Source organism: Salminus brasiliensis, chromosome 9 (assembly GCF_030463535.1).
Source record: "Salminus brasiliensis chromosome 9, fSalBra1.hap2, whole genome shotgun sequence".
NCBI classification, from domain to species: Eukaryota; Metazoa; Chordata; class Actinopteri; order Characiformes; family Bryconidae; genus Salminus; species Salminus brasiliensis.
This window is the reverse complement of record NC_132886.1, coordinates 14,124,872-14,142,598: the sequence shown is the minus strand read 5'-3', so window position 1 is coordinate 14,142,598 and position 17,727 is coordinate 14,124,872. Positions and strand designations below refer to the sequence as shown.

Here is a 17,727-nt window from a genome sequence, read left to right as displayed (position 1 = left end):
AAGTGGCTCTCTTCACGTGTCTTTACTTCGTACGTGCTTGACAAGTCGGAACTGACTTCAGGATCCACATGTGGCACCTTCCAAAATGGGAAAAGATCTGAAGCTTTAGAAAGAAGCAAAAAAGACATCAATTCCTACAAAACGTTTCTACACCCTCTTTTAGTCGCTACACTCAATCCATTCAAGCAGCCCTGATTACGCTGTCCTTACAACGGACATGTGAGCAGTGAGTGTTGTGGAAGCACTGGCCATATCCACCATCTGCTCAGACAAGAATATTGGGACACATTGGGATGTCATTTCTCACAATAAGGCTGAATATTACGTCAGGTCAAGTGCTTTTATTGTCGTTCTTCACTGTAACTTGTTGACATTGAAAGGAGACGTCGTTCTTCAAGCCCATGCAGCAACACAAGACAGCGGGACATTTCACAGGAACGCATAGAATGGAGATACAAGACTGGTCGGCCCACAGGAGCCCTTTCCAAAATGCATCAGGCTCATTGTTTAGACTGTGGAACAGTCCACCATCACTCCAGAGCCTGCTAAATCTTTACTCCAAGAGGGACCTCAAGTTGGCCTTTGGCCTCGGCCCTTCCTTTTGACTGCCATTTCTCAACAACGTTACGTGCTGAGGAAGCGGCTACCTTAAAACGCTTTTCCTATAGCCTTCTCCTGCTTTGAGGTGGGCGGTTGTTGAACTTTTCGTAGTGCTAGGTAGCTGATTAGAGGAGCCTCTGGCTGCTGGCCGGCAGTGCTAAGCTTTGAGAAATCCCTTTTTAGAAAGCTTTGACATTTGCGTCAGCTGGGCTTTCCTGACGAAGACTGTGAACAAGCCACAGCCCCAAGAAACTAATTAAGGCCTGAGATCTTGAGAAAAGTTATCCGAGAGCTGAAATCTCTTGGGGAGCCCATCTTTGTTGCGTGGTGCTCCTTTCCTCTTTCCACTCTAATGTTGTGCAGAACAAAAATCCTACACTGTCTCTTGCTAAAAATGTTTGCTAACAGACCGTTTGACCAGGGTTGCCTAAAGTTTTGCACGGGACTGTAAGTACGCACTGTTTGTAATGAAAGATGCAATAGTTGAGTTGATCATGATATGGATAAGATATTGTCCTATTGTCCACCCCTACTGTGACCCACCTGAAGCAGGGCATGAGGATGTTTGTTGAATTAGCTAATGATAACTGTTGCTTGTGGGAGTTGTTCAGGACTGAGCCCCTGTCCTGGGCCTTGTAGGAGGGAGAGAATTGGTGGAGCAGCCCCCTCTGGTGAGCAGCATTGTACGCACTCAGAAGCAGTGCATCATGGGAAGTGTTGTGGTTTTCGGAAACATGGCAAAGTAAAGCGTTTTGTGAGGCAGCACACCAATGCATTTGTTGGTGATGTCTTTGTTTGTGTGTTTGTGTGTGTGTGTGTGTATGTAGGGTCTTTGTTGCAGTGTTTTATTTCAGTGTCTGGGTGGTGTAACGCATGTAGTCTTTACCGTCTCAGTGAAGAGGACAGCCAGTGGTGGTCCCACTCCCCAGTGTGTGAAGAACTCATACTTACCTGGCAGGGGAGATACCATGATCAAGAAGGTGGTTCACCCAGGGTGAGGCTCAACCATTGCACTCCGGTTGTGCTGACCCCTGCGAATTCCCCAAATGTGGGAATCTCGACTGCATAATTTCTGGTAGTGGGGGACTGCGTTCGCGCTCTCCCCTGATTTTCTCGTCTAACGATAGATTGCTCTTACAAAACAGTCCTTGGGACGTCAAATTGCTTTTGCGTGCTGTGACTCCTGCGGGGGGGTAGCTGGTGTCATAACCCAGCTGCTTCAAGCGGCTCTCTTCACGTGTCTTTACTTCGTACGTGCTTGACAAGTCGGAACTGACTTCAGGATCCACACGTGGCACCTTCCAAAATGGGAAAAGATCTGAAGCTTTAGAAAGAAGCAAAAAAGACATCAATTCCTACAAAACGTTTCTACACCCTCTTTTAGTCGCTACACTCAATCCATTCAAGCAGCCCTGATTACGCTGTCCTTACAACGGACATGTGAGCAGTGAGTGTTGTGGAAGCACTGGCCATATCCACCATCTGCTCAGACAAGAATATTGGGACACATTGGGATGTCATTTCTCACAATAAGGCTGAATATTACGTCAGGTCAAGTGCTTTTATTGTCGTTCTTCACTGTAACTTGTTGACATTGAAACGAGACGTCGTTCTTCAAGCCCATGCAGCAACACAAGACAGCGGGACATTTCACAGGAACGCATAGAATGGAGATACAAGACTGGTCGGCCCACAGGAGCCCTTTCCAAAATGCATCAGGCTCATTGTTTAGACTGTGGAACAGTCCACCATCACTCCAGAGCCTGCTAAATCTTTACTCCAAGAGGGACCTCAAGTTGGCCTTTGGCCTCGGCCCTTCCTTTTGACTGCCATTTCTCAACAACGTTACGTGCTGAGGAAGCGGCTACCTTAAAACGCTTTTCCTATAGCCTTCTCCTGCTTTGAGGTGGGCGGTTGTTGAACTTTTCGTAGTGCTAGGTAGCTGATTAGAGGAGCCTCTGGCTGCTGGCCGGCAGTGCTAAGCTTTGAGAAATCCCTTTTTAGAAAGCTTTGACATTTGCGTCAGCTGGGCTTTCCTGACGAAGACTGTGAACAAGCCACAGCCCCAAGAAACTAATTAAGGCCTGAGATCTTGAGAAAAGTTATCCGAGAGCTGAAATCTCTTGGGGAGCCCATCTTTGTTGCGTGGTGCTCCTTTCCTCTTTCCACTCTAATGTTGTGCAGAACAAAAATCCTACACTGTCTCTTGCTAAAAATGTTTGCTAACAGACCGTTTGACCAGGGTTGCCTAAAGTTTTGCACGGGACTGTAAGTACGCACTGTTTGTAATGAAAGATGCAATAGTTGAGTTGATCATGATATGGATAAGATATTGTCCTATTGTCCACCCCTACTGTGACCCACCTGAAGCAGGGCATGAGGATGTTTGTTGAATTAGCTAATGATAACTGTTGCTTGTGGGAGTTGTTCAGGACTGAGCCCCTGTCCTGGGCCTTGTAGGAGGGAGAGAATTGGTGGAGCAGCCCCCTCTGGTGAGCAGCATTGTACGCACTCAGAAGCAGTGCATCATGGGAAGTGTTGTGGTTTTCGGAAACATGGCAAAGTAAAGCGTTTTGTGAGGCAGCACACCAATGCATTTGTTGGTGATGTCTTTGTTTGTGTGTGTGTGTGTGTGTGTGTATGTAGGGTCTTTGTTGCAGTGTTTTATTTCAGTGTCTGGGTGGTGTAACGCATGTAGTCTTTACCGTCTCAGTGAAGAGGACAGCCAGTGGTGGTCCCACTCCCCAGTGTGTGAAGAACTCATACTTACCTGGCAGGTGAGATACCATGATCAAGAAGGTGGTCCACCCAGGGCGAGGCTCAACCATTGCACTCCGGTTGTGCTGACCCCTGCGAATTCCCCAAATGTGGGAATCTCGACTGCATAATTTCTGGTAGTGGGGGACTGCATTCGCGCTCTCCCCTGATTTTCTCGTCTAACGATAGATTGCTCTTACAAAACAGTCCTTGGGACGTCAAATTGCTTTTGCGTGCTGTGACTCCTGCGGGGGGGTAGCTGGTGTCATAACCCAGCTGCTTCAAGTGGCTCTCTTCACGTGTCTTTACTTCGTACGTGCTTGACAAGTCGGAACTGACTTCAGGATCCACACGTGGCACCTTCCAAAATGGGAAAAGATCTGAAGCTTTAGAAAGAAGCAAAAAAGACATCAATTCCTACAAAACGTTTCTACACCCTCTTTTAGTCGCTACACTCAATCCATTCAAGCAGCCCTGATTACGCTGTCCTTACAACGGACATGTGAGCAGTGAGTGTTGTGGAAGCACTGGCCATATCCACCATCTGCTCAGACAAGAATATTGGGACACATTGGGATGTCATTTCTCACAATAAGGCTGAATATCACGTCAGGTCAAGTGCTTTTATTGTCGTTCTTCACTGTAACTTGTTGACATTGAAACGAGACGTCGTTCTTCAAGCCCATGCAGCAACACAAGACAGCGGGACATTTCACAGGAACGCATAGAATGGAGATACAAGACTGGTCGGCCCACAGGAGCCCTTTCCAAAATGCATCAGGCTCATTGTTTAGACTGTGGAACAGTCCACCATCACTCCAGAGCCTGCTAAATCTTTACTCCAAGAGGGACCTCAAGTTGGCCTTTGGCCTCGGCCCTTCCTTTTGACTGCCATTTCTCAACAACGTTACGTGCTGAGGAAGCGGCTACCTTAAAACGCTTTTCCTATAGCCTTCTCCTGCTTTGAGGTGGGCGGTTGTTGAACTTTTCGTAGTGCTAGGTAGCTGATTAGAGGAGCCTCTGGCTGCTGGCCGGCAGTGCTAAGCTTTGAGAAATCCCTTTTTAGAAAGCTTTGACATTTGCGTCAGCTGGGCTTTCCTGACGAAGACTGTGAACAAGCCACAGCCCCAAGAAACTAATTAAGGCCTGAGATCTTGAGAAAAGTTATCCGAGAGCTGAAATCTCTTGGGGAGCCCATCTTTGTTGCGTGGTGCTCCTTTCCTCTTTCCACTCTAATGTTGTGCAGAACAAAAATCCTACACTGTCTCTTGCTAAAAATGTTTGCTAACAGACCGTTTGACCAGGGTTGCCTAAAGTTTTGCACGGGACTGTAAGTACGCACTGTTTGTAATGAAAGATGCAATAGTTGAGTTGATCATGATATGGATAAGATATTGTCCTATTGTCCACCCCTACTGTGACCCACCTGAAGCAGGGCATGAGGATGTTTGTTGAATTAGCTAATGATAACTGTTGCTTGTGGGAGTTGTTCAGGACTGAGCCCCTGTCCTGGGCCTTGTAGGAGGGAGAGAATTGGTGGAGCAGCCCCCTCTGGTGAGCAGCATTGTACGCACTCAGAAGCAGTGCATCATGGGAAGTGTTGTGGTTTTCGGAAACATGGCAAAGTAAAGCGTTTTGTGAGGCAGCACACCAATGCATTTGTTGGTGATGTCTTTGTTTGTGTGTGTGTGTGTGTGTGTGTATGTAGGGTCTTTGTTGCAGTGTTTTATTTCAGTGTCTGGGTGGTGTAACGCATGTAGTCTTTACCGTCTCAGTGAAGAGGACAGCCAGTGGTGGTCCCACTCCCCAGTGTGTGAAGAACTCATACTTACCTGGCAGGGGAGATACCATGATCAAGAAGGTGGTTCACCCAGGGTGAGGCTCAACCATTGCACTCCGGTTGTGCTGACCCCTGCGAATTCCCCAAATGTGGGAATCTCGACTGCATAATTTCTGGTAGTGGGGGACTGCGTTCGCGCTCTCCCCTGATTTTCTCGTCTAACGATAGATTGCTCTTACAAAACAGTCCTTGGGATGTCAAATTGCTTTTGCGTGCTGTGATTCCTGCGGGGGGGTAGCTGGTGTCATAACCTAGCTGCTTAAAGTGGCTCTCTTCACGTGTCTTTACTTCGTACGTGCTTGACAAGTCGGAACTGACTTCAGGATCCACATGTGGCACCTTCCAAAATGGGAAAAGATCTGAAGCTTTAGAAAGAAGCAAAAAAGACATCAATTCCTACAAAACGTTTCTACACCCTCTTTTAGTCGCTACACTCAATCCATTCAAGCAGCCCTGATTACGCTGTCCTTACAACGGACATGTGAGCAGTGAGTGTTGTGGAAGCACTGGCCATATCCACCATCTGCTCAGACAAGAATATTGGGACACATTGGGATGTCATTTCTCACAATAAGGCTGAATATTACGTCAGGTCAAGTGCTTTTATTGTCGTTCTTCACTGTAACTTGTTGACATTGAAACGAGACGTCGTTCTTCAAGCCCATGCAGCAACACAAGACAGCGGGACATTTCACAGGAACGCATAGAATGGAGATACAAGACTGGTCGGCCCACAGGAGCCCTTTCCAAAATGCATCAGGCTCATTGTTTAGACTGTGGAACAGTCCACCATCACTCCAGAGCCTGCTAAATCTTTACTCCAAGAGGGACCTCAAGTTGGCCTTTGGCCTCGGCCCTTCCTTTTGACTGCCATTTCTCAACAACGTTACGTGCTGAGGAAGCGGCTACCTTAAAACGCTTTTCCTATAGCCTTCTCCTGCTTTGAGGTGGGCGGTTGTTGAACTTTTCGTAGTGCTAGGTAGCTGATTAGAGGAGCCTCTGGCTGCTGGCCGGCAGTGCTAAGCTTTGAGAAATCCCTTTTTAGAAAGCTTTGACATTTGCGTCAGCTGGGCTTTCCTGACGAAGACTGTGAACAAGCCACAGCCCCAAGAAACTAATTAAGGCCTGAGATCTTGAGAAAAGTTATCCGAGAGCTGAAATCTCTTGGGGAGCCCATCTTTGTTGCGTGGTGCTCCTTTCCTCTTTCCACTCTAATGTTGTGCAGAACAAAAATCCTACACTGTCTCTTGCTAAAAATGTTTGCTAACAGACCGTTTGACCAGGGTTGCCTAAAGTTTTGCACGGGACTGTAAGTACGCACTGTTTGTAATGAAAGATGCAATAGTTAAGTTGATCATGATATGGATAAGATATTGTCCTATTGTCCACCCCTACTGTGACCCACCTGAAGCAGGGCATGAGGATGTTTGTTGAATTAGCTAATGATAACTGTTGCTTGTGGGAGTTGTTCAGGACTGAGCCCCTGTCCTGGGCCTTGTAGGAGGGAGAGAATTGGTGGAGCAGCCCCCTCTGGTGAGCAGCATTGTACGCACTCAGAAGCAGTGCATCATGGGAAGTGTTGTGGTTTTCGGAAACATGGCAAAGTAAAGCGTTTTGTGAGGCAGCACACCAATGCATTTGTTGGTGATGTCTTTGTTTGTGTGTGTGTGTGTGTGTATGTAGGGTCTTTGTTGCAGTGTTTTATTTCAGTGTCTGGGTGGTGTAACGCATGTAGTCTTTACCGTCTCAGTGAAGAGGACAGCCAGTGGTGGTCCCACTCCCCAGTGTGTGAAGAACTCATACTTACCTGGCAGGGGAGATACCATGATCAAGAAGGTGGTTCACCCAGGGTGAGGCTCAACCATTGCACTCCGGTTGTGCTGACCCCTGCGAATTCCCCAAATGTGGGAATCTCGACTGCATAATTTCTGGTAGTGGGGGACTGCGTTCGCGCTCTCCCCTGATTTTCTCGTCTAACGATAGATTGCTCTTACAAAACAGTCCTTGGGATGTCAAATTGCTTTTGCGTGCTGTGATTCCTGCGGGGGGGTAGCTGGTGTCATAACCTAGCTGCTTAAAGTGGCTCTCTTCACGTGTCTTTACTTCGTACGTGCTTGACAAGTCGGAACTGACTTCAGGATCCACATGTGGCACCTTCCAAAATGGGAAAAGATCTGAAGCTTTAGAAAGAAGCAAAAAAGACATCAATTCCTACAAAACGTTTCTACACCCTCTTTTAGTCGCTACACTCAATCCATTCAAGCAGCCCTGATTACGCTGTCCTTACAACGGACATGTGAGCAGTGAGTGTTGTGGAAGCACTGGCCATATCCACCATCTGCTCAGACAAGAATATTGGGACACATTGGGATGTCATTTCTCACAATAAGGCTGAATATTACGTCAGGTCAAGTGCTTTTATTGTCGTTCTTCACTGTAACTTGTTGACATTGAAACGAGACGTCGTTCTTCAAGCCCATGCAGCAACACAAGACAGCGGGACATTTCACAGGAACGCATAGAATGGAGATACAAGACTGGTCGGCCCACAGGAGCCCTTTCCAAAATGCATCAGGCTCATTGTTTAGACTGTGGAACAGTCCACCATCACTCCAGAGCCTGCTAAATCTTTACTCCAAGAGGGACCTCAAGTTGGCCTTTGGCCTCGGCCCTTCCTTTTGACTGCCATTTCTCAACAACGTTACGTGCTGAGGAAGCGGCTACCTTAAAACGCTTTTCCTATAGCCTTCTCCTGCTTTGAGGTGGGCGGTTGTTGAACTTTTCGTAGTGCTAGGTAGCTGATTAGAGGAGCCTCTGGCTGCTGGCCGGCAGTGCTAAGCTTTGAGAAATCCCTTTTTAGAAAGCTTTGACATTTGCGTCAGCTGGGCTTTCCTGACGAAGACTGTGAACAAGCCACAGCCCCAAGAAACTAATTAAGGCCTGAGATCTTGAGAAAAGTTATCCGAGAGCTGAAATCTCTTGGGGAGCCCATCTTTGTTGCGTGGTGCTCCTTTCCTCTTTCCACTCTAATGTTGTGCAGAACAAAAATCCTACACTGTCTCTTGCTAAAAATGTTTGCTAACAGACCGTTTGACCAGGGTTGCCTAAAGTTTTGCACGGGACTGTAAGTACGCACTGTTTGTAATGAAAGATGCAATAGTTGAGTTGATCATGATATGGATAAGATATTGTCCTATTGTCCACCCCTACTGTGACCCACCTGAAGCAGGGCATGAGGATGTTTGTTGAATTAGCTAATGATAACTGTTGCTTGTGGGAGTTGTTCAGGACTGAGCCCCTGTCCTGGGCCTTGTAGGAGGGAGAGAATTGGTGGAGCAGCCCCCTCTGGTGAGCAGCATTGTACGCACTCAGAAGCAGTGCATCATGGGAAGTGTTGTGGTTTTCGGAAACATGGCAAAGTAAAGCGTTTTGTGAGGCAGCACACCAATGCATTTGTTGGTGATGTCTTTGTTTGTGTGTTTGTGTGTGTGTGTGTGTATGTAGGGTCTTTGTTGCAGTGTTTTATTTCAGTGTCTGGGTGGTGTAACGCATGTAGTCTTTACCGTCTCAGTGAAGAGGACAGCCAGTGGTGGTCCCACTCCCCAGTGTGTGAAGAACTCATACTTACCTGGCAGGGGAGATACCATGATCAAGAAGGTGGTTCACCCAGGGTGAGGCTCAACCATTGCACTCCGGTTGTGCTGACCCCTGCGAATTCCCCAAATGTGGGAATCTCGACTGCATAATTTCTGGTAGTGGGGGACTGCGTTCACGCTCTCTGATTTTCTCGTCTAACGATAGATTGCTCTTACAAAACAGTCCTTGGGACGTCAAATTGCTTTTGTGTGCTGTGACTCCTGCGGGGGGGTAGCTGGTGTCATAACCCAGCTGCTTCAAGCGGCTCTCTTCACGTGTCTTTACTTCGTACGTGCTTGACAAGTCGGAACTGACTTCAGGATCCACACGTGGCACCTTCCAAAATGGGAAAAGATCTGAAGCTTTAGAAAGAAGCAAAAAAGACATCAATTCCTACAAAACGTTTCTACACCCTCTTTTAGTCGCTACACTCAATCCATTCAAGCAGCCCTGATTACGCTGTCCTTACAACGGACATGTGAGCAGTGAGTGTTGTGGAAGCACTGGCCATATCCACCATCTGCTCAGACAAGAATATTGGGACACATTGGGATGTCATTTCTCACAATAAGGCTGAATATTACGTCAGGTCAAGTGCTTTTATTGTCGTTCTTCACTGTAACTTGTTGACATTGAAACGAGACGTCGTTCTTCAAGCCCATGCAGCAACACAAGACAGCGGGACATTTCACAGGAACGCATAGAATGGAGATACAAGACTGGTCGGCCCACAGGAGCCCTTTCCAAAATGCATCAGGCTCATTGTTTAGACTGTGGAACAGTCCACCATCACTCCAGAGCCTGCTAAATCTTTACTCCAAGAGGGACCTCAAGTTGGCCTTTGGCCTCGGCCCTTCCTTTTGACTGCCATTTCTCAACAACGTTACGTGCTGAGGAAGCGGCTACCTTAAAACGCTTTTCCTATAGCCTTCTCCTGCTTTGAGGTGGGCGGTTGTTGAACTTTTCGTAGTGCTAGGTAGCTGATTAGAGGAGCCTCTGGCTGCTGGCCGGCAGTGCTAAGCTTTGAGAAATCCCTTTTTAGAAAGCTTTGACATTTGCGTCAGCTGGGCTTTCCTGACGAAGACTGTGAACAAGCCACAGCCCCAAGAAACTAATTAAGGCCTGAGATCTTGAGAAAAGTTATCCGAGAGCTGAAATCTCTTGGGGAGCCCATCTTTGTTGCGTGGTGCTCCTTTCCTCTTTCCACTCTAATGTTGTGCAGAACAAAAATCCTACACTGTCTCTTGCTAAAAATGTTTGCTAACAGACCGTTTGACCAGGGTTGCCTAAAGTTTTGCACGGGACTGTAAGTACGCACTGTTTGTAATGAAAGATGCAATAGTTGAGTTGATCATGATATGGATAAGATATTGTCCTATTGTCCACCCCTACTGTGACCCACCTGAAGCAGGGCATGAGGATGTTTGTTGAATTAGCTAATGATAACTGTTGCTTGTGGGAGTTGTTCAGGACTGAGCCCCTGTCCTGGGCCTTGTAGGAGGGAGAGAATTGGTGGAGCAGCCCCCTCTGGTGAGCAGCATTGTACGCACTCAGAAGCAGTGCATCATGGGAAGTGTTGTGGTTTTCGGAAACATGGCAAAGTAAAGCGTTTTGTGAGGCAGCACACCAATGCATTTGTTGGTGATGTCTTTGTTTGTGTGTGTGTGTGTGTGTGTGTGTATGTAGGGTCTTTGTTGCAGTGTTTTATTTCAGTGTCTGGGTGGTGTAACGCATGTAGTCTTTACCGTCTCAGTGAAGAGGACAGCCAGTGGTGGTCCCACTCCCCAGTGTGTGAAGAACTCATACTTACCTGGCAGGGGAGATACCATGATCAAGAAGGTGGTTCACCCAGGGTGAGGCTCAACCATTGCACTCCGGTTGTGCTGACCCCTGCGAATTCCCCAAATGTGGGAATCTCGACTGCATAATTTCTGGTAGTGGGGGACTGCGTTCGCGCTCTCCCCTGATTTTCTCGTCTAACGATAGATTGCTCTTACAAAACAGTCCTTGGGACGTCAAATTGCTTTTGCGTGCTGTGACTCCTGCGGGGGGGTAGCTGGTGTCATAACCCAGCTGCTTCAAGCGGCTCTCTTCACGTGTCTTTACTTCGTACGTGCTTGACAAGTCGGAACTGACTTCAGGATCCACACGTGGCACCTTCCAAAATGGGAAAAGATCTGAAGCTTTAGAAAGAAGCAAAAAAGACATCAATTCCTACAAAACGTTTCTACACCCTCTTTTAGTCGCTACACTCAATCCATTCAAGCAGCCCTGATTACGCTGTCCTTACAACGGACATGTGAGCAGTGAGTGTTGTGGAAGCACTGGCCATATCCACCATCTGCTCAGACAAGAATATTGGGACACATTGGGATGTCATTTCTCACAATAAGGCTGAATATTACGTCAGGTCAAGTGCTTTTATTGTCGTTCTTCACTGTAACTTGTTGACATTGAAACGAGACGTCGTTCTTCAAGCCCATGCAGCAACACAAGACAGCGGGACATTTCACAGGAACGCATAGAATGGAGATACAAGACTGGTCGGCCCACAGGAGCCCTTTCCAAAATGCATCAGGCTCATTGTTTAGACTGTGGAACAGTCCACCATCACTCCAGAGCCTGCTAAATCTTTACTCCAAGAGGGACCTCAAGTTGGCCTTTGGCCTCGGCCCTTCCTTTTGACTGCCATTTCTCAACAACGTTACGTGCTGAGGAAGCGGCTACCTTAAAACGCTTTTCCTATAGCCTTCTCCTGCTTTGAGGTGGGCGGTTGTTGAACTTTTCGTAGTGCTAGGTAGCTGATTAGAGGAGCCTCTGGCTGCTGGCCGGCAGTGCTAAGCTTTGAGAAATCCCTTTTTAGAAAGCTTTGACATTTGCGTCAGCTGGGCTTTCCTGACGAAGACTGTGAACAAGCCACAGCCCCAAGAAACTAATTAAGGCCTGAGATCTTGAGAAAAGTTATCCGAGAGCTGAAATCTCTTGGGGAGCCCATCTTTGTTGCGTGGTGCTCCTTTCCTCTTTCCACTCTAATGTTGTGCAGAACAAAAATCCTACACTGTCTCTTGCTAAAAATGTTTGCTAACAGACCGTTTGACCAGGGTTGCCTAAAGTTTTGCACGGGACTGTAAGTACGCACTGTTTGTAATGAAAGATGCAATAGTTGAGTTGATCATGATATGGATAAGATATTGTCCTATTGTCCACCCCTACTGTGACCCACCTGAAGCAGGGCATGAGGATGTTTGTTGAATTAGCTAATGATAACTGTTGCTTGTGGGAGTTGTTCAGGACTGAGCCCCTGTCCTGGGCCTTGTAGGAGGGAGAGAATTGGTGGAGCAGCCCCCTCTGGTGAGCAGCATTGTACGCACTCAGAAGCAGTGCATCATGGGAAGTGTTGTGGTTTTCGGAAACATGGCAAAGTAAAGCGTTTTGTGAGGCAGCACACCAATGCATTTGTTGGTGATGTCTTTGTTTGTGTGTTTGTGTGTGTGTGTGTGTGTGTATGTAGGGTCTTTGTTGCAGTGTTTTATTTCAGTGTCTGGGTGGTGTAACGCATGTAGTCTTTACCGTCTCAGTGAAGAGGACAGCCAGTGGTGGTCCCACTCCCCAGTGTGTGAAGAACTCATACTTACCTGGCAGGGGAGATACCATGATCAAGAAGGTGGTTCACCCAGGGTGAGGCTCAACCATTGCACTCCGGTTGTGCTGACCCCTGCGAATTCCCCAAATGTGGGAATCTCGACTGCATAATTTCTGGTAGTGGGGGACTGCGTTCGCGCTCTCCCCTGATTTTCTCGTCTAACGATAGATTGCTCTTACAAAACAGTCCTTGGGACGTCAAATTGCTTTTGCGTGCTGTGACTCCTGCGGGGGGGTAGCTGGTGTCATAACCCAGCTGCTTCAAGCGGCTCTCTTCACGTGTCTTTACTTCGTACGTGCTTGACAAGTCGGAACTGACTTCAGGATCCACACGTGGCACCTTCCAAAATGGGAAAAGATCTGAAGCTTTAGAAAGAAGCAAAAAAGACATCAATTCCTACAAAACGTTTCTACACCCTCTTTTAGTCGCTACACTCAATCCATTCAAGCAGCCCTGATTACGCTGTCCTTACAACGGACATGTGAGCAGTGAGTGTTGTGGAAGCACTGGCCATATCCACCATCTGCTCAGACAAGAATATTGGGACACATTGGGATGTCATTTCTCACAATAAGGCTGAATATTACGTCAGGTCAAGTGCTTTTATTGTCGTTCTTCACTGTAACTTGTTGACATTGAAACGAGACGTCGTTCTTCAAGCCCATGCAGCAACACAAGACAGCGGGACATTTCACAGGAACGCATAGAATGGAGATACAAGACTGGTCGGCCCACAGGAGCCCTTTCCAAAATGCATCAGGCTCATTGTTTAGACTGTGGAACAGTCCACCATCACTCCAGAGCCTGCTAAATCTTTACTCCAAGAGGGACCTCAAGTTGGCCTTTGGCCTCGGCCCTTCCTTTTGACTGCCATTTCTCAACAACGTTACGTGCTGAGGAAGCGGCTACCTTAAAACGCTTTTCCTATAGCCTTCTCCTGCTTTGAGGTGGGCGGTTGTTGAACTTTTCGTAGTGCTAGGTAGCTGATTAGAGGAGCCTCTGGCTGCTGGCCGGCAGTGCTAAGCTTTGAGAAATCCCTTTTTAGAAAGCTTTGACATTTGCGTCAGCTGGGCTTTCCTGACGAAGACTGTGAACAAGCCACAGCCCCAAGAAACTAATTAAGGCCTGAGATCTTGAGAAAAGTTATCCGAGAGCTGAAATCTCTTGGGGAGCCCATCTTTGTTGCGTGGTGCTCCTTTCCTCTTTCCACTCTAATGTTGTGCAGAACAAAAATCCTACACTGTCTCTTGCTAAAAATGTTTGCTAACAGACCGTTTGACCAGGGTTGCCTAAAGTTTTGCACGGGACTGTAAGTACGCACTGTTTGTAATGAAAGATGCAATAGTTGAGTTGATCATGATATGGATAAGATATTGTCCTATTGTCCACCCCTACTGTGACCCACCTGAAGCAGGGCATGAGGATGTTTGTTGAATTAGCTAATGATAACTGTTGCTTGTGGGAGTTGTTCAGGACTGAGCCCCTGTCCTGGGCCTTGTAGGAGGGAGAGAATTGGTGGAGCAGCCCCCTCTGGTGAGCAGCATTGTACGCACTCAGAAGCAGTGCATCATGGGAAGTGTTGTGGTTTTCGGAAACATGGCAAAGTAAAGCGTTTTGTGAGGCAGCACACCAATGCATTTGTTGGTGATGTCTTTGTTTGTGTGTGTGTGTGTGTGTGTGTGTATGTAGGGTCTTTGTTGCAGTGTTTTATTTCAGTGTCTGGGTGGTGTAACGCATGTAGTCTTTACCGTCTCAGTGAAGAGGACAGCCAGTGGTGGTCCCACTCCCCAGTGTGTGAAGAACTCATACTTACCTGGCAGGGGAGATACCATGATCAAGAAGGTGGTTCACCCAGGGTGAGGCTCAACCATTGCACTCCGGTTGTGCTGACCCCTGCGAATTCCCCAAATGTGGGAATCTCGACTGCATAATTTCTGGTAGTGGGGGACTGCGTTCGCGCTCTCCCCTGATTTTCTCGTCTAATGATAGATTGCTCTTACAAAACAGTCCTTGGGACGTCAAATTGCTTTTGCGTGCTGTGACTCCTGCGGGGGGGTAGCTGGTGTCATAACCCAGCTGCTTCAAGCGGCTCTCTTCACGTGTCTTTACTTCGTACGTGCTTGACAAGTCGGAACTGACTTCAGGATCCACACGTGGCACCTTCCAAAATGGGAAAAGATCTGAAGCTTTAGAAAGAAGCAAAAAAGACATCAATTCCTACAAAACGTTTCTACACCCTCTTTTAGTCGCTACACTCAATCCATTCAAGCAGCCCTGATTACGCTGTCCTTACAACGGACATGTGAGCAGTGAGTGTTGTGGAAGCACTGGCCATATCCACCATCTGCTCAGACAAGAATATTGGGACACATTGGGATGTCATTTCTCACAATAAGGCTGAATATTACGTCAGGTCAAGTGCTTTTATTGTCGTTCTTCACTGTAACTTGTTGACATTGAAACGAGACGTCGTTCTTCAAGCCCATGCAGCAACACAAGACAGCGGGACATTTCACAGGAACGCATAGAATGGAGATACAAGACTGGTCGGCCCACAGGAGCCCTTTCCAAAATGCATCAGGCTCATTGTTTAGACTGTGGAACAGTCCACCATCACTCCAGAGCCTGCTAAATCTTTACTCCAAGAGGGACCTCAAGTTGGCCTTTGGCCTCGGCCCTTCCTTTTGACTGCCATTTCTCAACAACGTTACGTGCTGAGGAAGCGGCTACCTTAAAACGCTTTTCCTATAGCCTTCTCCTGCTTTGAGGTGGGCGGTTGTTGAACTTTTCGTAGTGCTAGGTAGCTGATTAGAGGAGCCTCTGGCTGCTGGCCGGCAGTGCTAAGCTTTGAGAAATCCCTTTTTAGAAAGCTTTGACATTTGCGTCAGCTGGGCTTTCCTGACGAAGACTGTGAACAAGCCACAGCCCCAAGAAACTAATTAAGGCCTGAGATCTTGAGAAAAGTTATCCGAGAGCTGAAATCTCTTGGGGAGCCCATCTTTGTTGCGTGGTGCTCCTTTCCTCTTTCCACTCTAATGTTGTGCAGAACAAAAATCCTACACTGTCTCTTGCTAAAAATGTTTGCTAACAGACCGTTTGACCAGGGTTGCCTAAAGTTTTGCACGGGACTGTAAGTACGCACTGTTTGTAATGAAAGATGCAATAGTTGAGTTGATCATGATATGGATAAGATATTGTCCTATTGTCCACCCCTACTGTGACCCACCTGAAGCAGGGCATGAGGATGTTTGTTGAATTAGCTAATGATAACTGTTGCTTGTGGGAGTTGTTCAGGACTGAGCCCCTGTCCTGGGCCTTGTAGGAGGGAGAGAATTGGTGGAGCAGCCCCCTCTGGTGAGCAGCATTGTACGCACTCAGAAGCAGTGCATCATGGGAAGTGTTGTGGTTTTCGGAAACATGGCAAAGTAAAGCGTTTTGTGAGGCAGCACACCAATGCATTTGTTGGTGATGTCTTTGTTTGTGTGTGTGTGTGTGTGTGTGTGTGTATGTAGGGTCTTTGTTGCAGTGTTTTATTTCAGTGTCTGGGTGGTGTAACGCATGTAGTCTTTACCGTCTCAGTGAAGAGGACAGCCAGTGGTGGTCCCACTCCCCAGTGTGTGAAGAACTCATACTTACCTGGCAGGGGAGATACCATGATCAAGAAGGTGGTTCACCCAGGGTGAGGCTCAACCATTGCACTCCGGTTGTGCTGACCCCTGCGAATTCCCCAAATGTGGGAATCTCGACTGCATAATTTCTGGTAGTGGGGGACTGCGTTCGCGCTCTCCCCTGATTTTCTCGTCTAATGATAGATTGCTCTTACAAAACAGTCCTTGGGACGTCAAATTGCTTTTGCGTGCTGTGACTCCTGCGGGGGGGTAGCTGGTGTCATAACCCAGCTGCTTCAAGCGGCTCTCTTCACGTGTCTTTACTTCGTACGTGCTTGACAAGTCGGAACTGACTTCAGGATCCACACGTGGCACCTTCCAAAATGGGAAAAGATCTGAAGCTTTAGAAAGAAGCAAAAAAGACATCAATTCCTACAAAACGTTTCTACACCCTCTTTTAGTCGCTACACTCAATCCATTCAAGCAGCCCTGATTACGCTGTCCTTACAACGGACATGTGAGCAGTGAGTGTTGTGGAAGCACTGGCCATATCCACCATCTGCTCAGACAAGAATATTGGGACACATTGGGATGTCATTTCTCACAATAAGGCTGAATATCACGTCAGGTCAAGTGCTTTTATTGTCGTTCTTCACTGTAACTTGTTGACATTGAAACGAGACGTCGTTCTTCAAGCCCATGCAGCAACACAAGACAGCGGGACATTTCACAGGAACGCATAGAATGGAGATACAAGACTGGTCGGCCCACAGGAGCCCTTTCCAAAATGCATCAGGCTCATTGTTTAGACTGTGGAACAGTCCACCATCACTCCAGAGCCTGCTAAATCTTTACTCCAAGAGGGACCTCAAGTTGGCCTTTGGCCTCGGCCCTTCCTTTTGACTGCCATTTCTCAACAACGTTACGTGCTGAGGAAGCGGCTACCTTAAAACGCTTTTCCTATAGCCTTCTCCTGCTTTGAGGTGGGCGGTTGTTGAACTTTTCGTAGTGCTAGGTAGCTGATTAGAGGAGCCTCTGGCTGCTGGCCGGCAGTGCTAAGCTTTGAGAAATCCCTTTTTAGAAAGCTTTGACATTTGCGTCAGCTGGGCTTTCCTGACGAAGACTGTGAACAAGCCACAGCCCCAAGAAACTAATTAAGGCCTGAGATCTTGAGAAAAGTTATCCGAGAGCTGAAATCTCTTGGGGAGCCCATCTTTGTTGCGTGGTGCTCCTTTCCTCTTTCCACTCTAATGTTGTGCAGAACAAAAATCCTACACTGTCTCTTGCTAAAAATGTTTGCTAACAGACCGTTTGACCAGGGTTGCCTAAAGTTTTGCACGGGACTGTAAGTACGCACTGTTTGTAATGAAAGATGCAATAGTTGAGTTGATCATGATATGGATAAGATATTGTCCTATTGTCCACCCCTACTGTGACCCACCTGAAGCAGGGCATGAGGATGTTTGTTGAATTAGCTAATGATAACTGTTGCTTGTGGGAGTTGTTCAGGACTGAGCCCCTGTCCTGGGCCTTGTAGGAGGGAGAGAATTGGTGGAGCAGCCCCCTCTGGTGAGCAGCATTGTACGCACTCAGAAGCAGTGCATCATGGGAAGTGTTGTGGTTTTCGGAAACATGGCAAAGTA

General features: G+C 47.5%; 9 non-coding genes across 9 annotated transcripts; all 9 read left to right on the top strand.

The window, feature by feature from the left end:
- The first annotated feature begins 1,543 nt into the window (after positions 1–1,543).
- On the top strand, positions 1,544–1,707 carry LOC140563285 (U1 spliceosomal RNA). Its single transcript, XR_011980502.1, has one exon. It is a non-coding gene; the product is annotated as a U1 spliceosomal RNA (small nuclear RNA).
- A 1,655-nt stretch (positions 1,708–3,362) lies between these two features.
- Positions 3,363–3,526, top strand: LOC140563140 (U1 spliceosomal RNA). Its single transcript, XR_011980372.1, has one exon. It is a non-coding gene; the product is annotated as a U1 spliceosomal RNA (small nuclear RNA).
- A 1,655-nt stretch (positions 3,527–5,181) lies between these two features.
- On the top strand, positions 5,182–5,345 carry LOC140563284 (U1 spliceosomal RNA). Its single transcript, XR_011980501.1, has one exon. It is a non-coding gene; the product is annotated as a U1 spliceosomal RNA (small nuclear RNA).
- Positions 5,346–6,996: 1,651 nt separating this feature from the next.
- On the top strand, positions 6,997–7,160 carry LOC140563283 (U1 spliceosomal RNA). Its single transcript, XR_011980500.1, has one exon. It is a non-coding gene; the product is annotated as a U1 spliceosomal RNA (small nuclear RNA).
- A 1,657-nt stretch (positions 7,161–8,817) lies between these two features.
- On the top strand, positions 8,818–8,981 carry LOC140563141 (U1 spliceosomal RNA). Its single transcript, XR_011980373.1, has one exon. It is a non-coding gene; the product is annotated as a U1 spliceosomal RNA (small nuclear RNA).
- Positions 8,982–10,635: 1,654 nt separating this feature from the next.
- On the top strand, positions 10,636–10,799 carry LOC140563282 (U1 spliceosomal RNA). The gene has a single exon (XR_011980499.1). It is a non-coding gene; the product is annotated as a U1 spliceosomal RNA (small nuclear RNA).
- Positions 10,800–12,460: 1,661 nt separating this feature from the next.
- Positions 12,461–12,624, top strand: LOC140563281 (U1 spliceosomal RNA). The gene has a single exon (XR_011980498.1). It is a non-coding gene; the product is annotated as a U1 spliceosomal RNA (small nuclear RNA).
- A 1,657-nt stretch (positions 12,625–14,281) lies between these two features.
- Positions 14,282–14,445, top strand: LOC140563280 (U1 spliceosomal RNA). The gene has a single exon (XR_011980497.1). It is a non-coding gene; the product is annotated as a U1 spliceosomal RNA (small nuclear RNA).
- A 1,659-nt stretch (positions 14,446–16,104) lies between these two features.
- On the top strand, positions 16,105–16,268 carry LOC140563279 (U1 spliceosomal RNA). Its single transcript, XR_011980496.1, has one exon. It is a non-coding gene; the product is annotated as a U1 spliceosomal RNA (small nuclear RNA).
- The last annotated feature ends 1,459 nt before the right edge of the window (positions 16,269–17,727 follow it).